Genomic DNA, 4,221 nt, shown 5'->3' with positions numbered 1-4,221 from the left:
CACCAGGCTCCTCTGTCCATGGGATTCTCTAGGCAAGAATACTGGAGGGGGTTGCCATGCCCTTCTCCAATATATATATACACACTAATTTAATACTCACACAACCCTATAAGAGAGGTACAATTATAAACTCCACTATCCAGATGAAGAAACTGAGGCCTAGAGAAGGTACATAAATTTCTCAAGGCCACACAGCTACTAAGTGGTAGAGCCGAGACACACTAGCCCAGATTCTAAACCACCATGCCATACTGCCTCTTTCTAAAGCTCAAATTCAGTAAGGTCTCTCTCAAACAACTTGAAGCCATTCTCTTACGCATTCTTTCTCAAAATATTCATAGATGAAGGCAAGACAAGATCCCTGGTTCAATTTCTATTCCTCTCATGGTGGTCCAGATTTGTAATTCTTTGGCTTATCACCCATGTTCCTTCCCAACTTTGGCAATGATTCTATTTGTGATTTTAACTATAAAGTATTGTAGTAGAGCGCTATACACTGAACGTTTGCATCCCTCCAAAATTCACATGTTGAAACCTAATCTCCCATGCGATGGTATTAGGAAGTGGGGACCGACCTTGGGAGGTACTTAGGTCATAAGGGTGGAGCCCTCATGAATCAGATTAGTGCACTTATAAAATGCACTCTCTCTCTGCCCCTTCCACTGTGTGAGGACACGGCCAGAGGTTGGATATCTATGGACCAGGAAGCAGGTCCCCAGAAGATATTGAATCTTTCAGCACCTGATCTTGGACTTGCCAGCAGCCCCCAGAACTGTGAGAAATAAATGTTTGTTGTTTAAGCCACCCAGTCTATGATTTTTGTATGATAGCAGCCCCAAAGGACTGAGACACTGAAAACTTAGATTTTCTGTCTTTTCCTCCTATTTTACCTCAGGTCCCTCAAACATCTTTCATTTAAAATCATGTTGAAAATGATGTATTTCCATAAACAAGGTCCTACTATAGGGCACAGGAAACTATATTTAATAGCCTGTGATAAAACACAACGGAAAAGAATATATACATGTATAACTGAATCACTTTGGTGTACAGTAGAAATTAACACACTGTAAATCAACTATACTACAATAACATTTTAAAAAGGACACATACATAAAAATTTACCAATGCTAATATAATTCAAACCAGAATTTTTCCTAAAGCATTTATTTCTTTAAAAATGTCTCATGTGGTACTTTTTTAAAACCTGGTAGAATCTATACGTTTTTTTTTTCTGTGCAGTTTGAGCAAGCACTAGGTTTCATGGAAAATCATAAACCATATTTTCCAATATTTTCAGCATTAACACCTAAGTCATACTCCATTAAGGGAAAAACCATTTCCCTTATTTACCTAACAAAAATTTATTGAGTTTTTACTATTCCTAGGCTGTAAGGACACAACAATGAAAACGCCAAATATGGTCCCTGCCTTGATGGAACTTATGGTTCTGAACACTATTCAAGATAGAAAAGAGAAAGGAGATGACTCTGACCTAGGAATGCCTTCTATATATATAGATATACATTTTTAAAATTTAATATATTTTAAAAAATAGTTTACTACTTTAAAACAAAAGTTATCGGCATGCACGTTCTCTGACTAGGTGACCAAAAAGTTAATTTACAATTTTTCTAATTCCACTGACAGAAAGCAAAATCCATGAATATTCCATTAGGGGAAAAACAGGATTTTATTCTATATTCAAAAATTACCAGATGACATTTCTCTCAGACCGCCAAAACAAGGAAATTAGAGAGGCCTAGGGCTGTCCTGGAAGCCACCATGCCATGGGCAGCTTGCCTTTGGAATTTGGAATTCGTAACTAAACTAGAGGCAATCTGGAAGTAGCTCAGCCTGACCCAAATGAGAACCTTGGGTAAATTCCTCCTTCCCTTTTTATGCCTGTGATCCTTGGGCACCACCCAAATTGCAAGCTCTGGCTAGACATCAACAATCCAACAGTTATGTCAATGCCAATCCTCTCTTCCTCCCTTTTCTCTCCAATGTCTTAACTCCTCCTCTCTCTCGCAACATTTCCACTGCACAGTCTGGAATTCGAACCACGGTAAACAAAGTCCACTTCTATGTGTCCACTTTTTCCCTGAGCATTCACTCCATCTCCTGTTGCTGATTGAAAGGTGGTTCCCCACCTACAGCACCATGTCCCATAAAGCTATCTCAAGGCTGTATTCTCTTCCACAGCCTACATGCGGGGTGAAGGTGAGGGTTAGGGAGAGCTATGTCACCGTTCACCTTACTCCCCCATTGCATTTTTGAAACCATGGTCACCGAACATCTTTAAGTACCATACAGTAAATATTTTAGGCTTTGTAGGATACACTGGCTCTTTTGCAACTACCTGCCTCTACTGTTGTAGCTTGAAAGCAGCCATCAACAATATGCAAACAAATAGACATGGCTGTGTTCCAATACAACTTTATGGACAAAACAGGCAGCGAGGCCAGACTTGACCATAAGGATGATCAATACACTGCCATGGCCTCGCAGTGCCATGACTTTCTCATGCCCAGGGATTTTCACTCCACCTTTAACACCTTCAAACCAATTTGCCACTCTCCCCACAACTCTTATCCTGCAGACTTTCCAACTGTTTGTTCCCCAATAAATCTGATCTTTAAACTCACAACCCCTCCATTGCCTCCCTATTAGTTTGCCTCCACTGAGCCTCACTTTTCACTTACCCAGTCTGGATGCCATGGTCAGTCACTGCACTCTCTTTTATCCTCAATCCCCTTGCTCCCTGTTCTTTCCACTGTACATTGTTCACTATCAAAACCATACACCATTTCTGAATAAATTTAATTACCAGGCTTCTCTGATCCTATGGCCAAATGGCTGAACACAGCTGCAGAACACTGTCTGTGTTAATCGCTCAGTCATGTCGACTTTTTGCAACTCCATGGACTGTAGCCCGCCAGGCTCCTCTGTCCATGGAATTCTCCAGGCAAGACTACTGGAGTGGGTTGCCATTTTCTTCTCCAGGGGATCTTCCCGACCCAGGGATTGAATCTGGGTGTTCTGCATTGCAGGCAGATTCTTTACCATCTGAGCTACAGGGAAGCCCTGTACCACTATATATATTTGAGCCACTATGAACTCATAATTTTAAATCCAGCTGGGCCCTCACAACTTCTAGTATATCCCTTTTAACAGTCTTCCTGTAACTGTCTATCACATTTATATTAGGCAAGACAACATAATTCTGTAAAGAGATTGCAGGCTTAGAATCCAGACAGACTTGGGTTTGATATCTGGATCCACCATTTACTAGCTGTATGGTCATGAACAAGTTATTTAAATTCTTTTTGTCTCAGTTCCCTCATGAGTAAAATGGGAAAAAATAATACCTACTTTATATCTTAATAAGATTATGTATGTAAAACAATTAACATACTGTCTGATACTCACGAATTGCTGAATAGATGAGAGCTATTAATAAGCTTATGGGACTTCCTGGCGGTCCAGTGGTTAACACAACATGCTTCTACTACACGGGGCATGGGTTCAATCCCAGGTCAGGGAACTAATATCCTGCATGCCACATGGCATGGCCAAAAAATAGAACATAAAAATGCTTAAACATGATCTTTAAAAAAACAAAATGAGAGCTCCTGTTCAGTAGGTGACTATACCTCCCACTTTGATAAGACCGTTAAGTGTTTCTTAACTGAGGTCCCCAAAAGGCAGAACAATGCTTTATGTGCTATTTGGTTGAATCATAAGAAAGTGCTGAAATTCAGCCATTCTGACAGACAGAAGCCATAAGATTCAGCCTGGTAAGTTATTAGAGAGCACTCCCAGGGAAGGTTCCCAGGTGGTGCTAGTGGTAAAGAATTTCCCCGCCAATGCAGGAGACAAAAGAGATGTGGGTTCAGTCCTCAGGTCAGGAAGATCCCTGGAGGAGGGCATGGCAACCCACTCCAGTATTCTTGCCTGGAGAATCCCATGGACAGAGGAGCCTGGTGGGCTACAGTGCATGGGGTCTCAAGAGTCTGACACAACTAAAGCAACTTAGCACAAAGGAATGAGAGTCAATACAAAGGTTTTCTTTGTTAAAAGTTTGCACCCCTGGGCTGCATTAACTCCTCCACATTTCCAGGCTCTTCCAGGCTACACCATGCATGGGTGCTCCAGGCTGTCCCGCCCTGTCTCAAGCCTCAATGTCTGCAGGAAAAGTGCCAGGGCCCAGAGCTAAGA

General features: G+C 41.5%; 1 pseudogene; it reads right to left on the bottom strand.

Annotated features, from left to right (window-relative positions):
• LOC105000051 overlaps positions 1–4,221 on the bottom strand; it is an 8,591-nt pseudogene that overhangs the window by 3,589 nt on the left and 781 nt on the right.

Source organism: Bison bison, unplaced genomic scaffold, assembly GCF_000754665.1.
Source record: "Bison bison bison isolate TAMUID 2011002044 unplaced genomic scaffold, Bison_UMD1.0 scf7180017864367, whole genome shotgun sequence".
NCBI classification, from domain to species: Eukaryota; Metazoa; Chordata; class Mammalia; order Artiodactyla; family Bovidae; genus Bison; species Bison bison.
The sequence above is the reverse complement of the archived record's forward strand: the minus strand, read 5'-3'. Positions and strand labels throughout refer to the sequence as shown.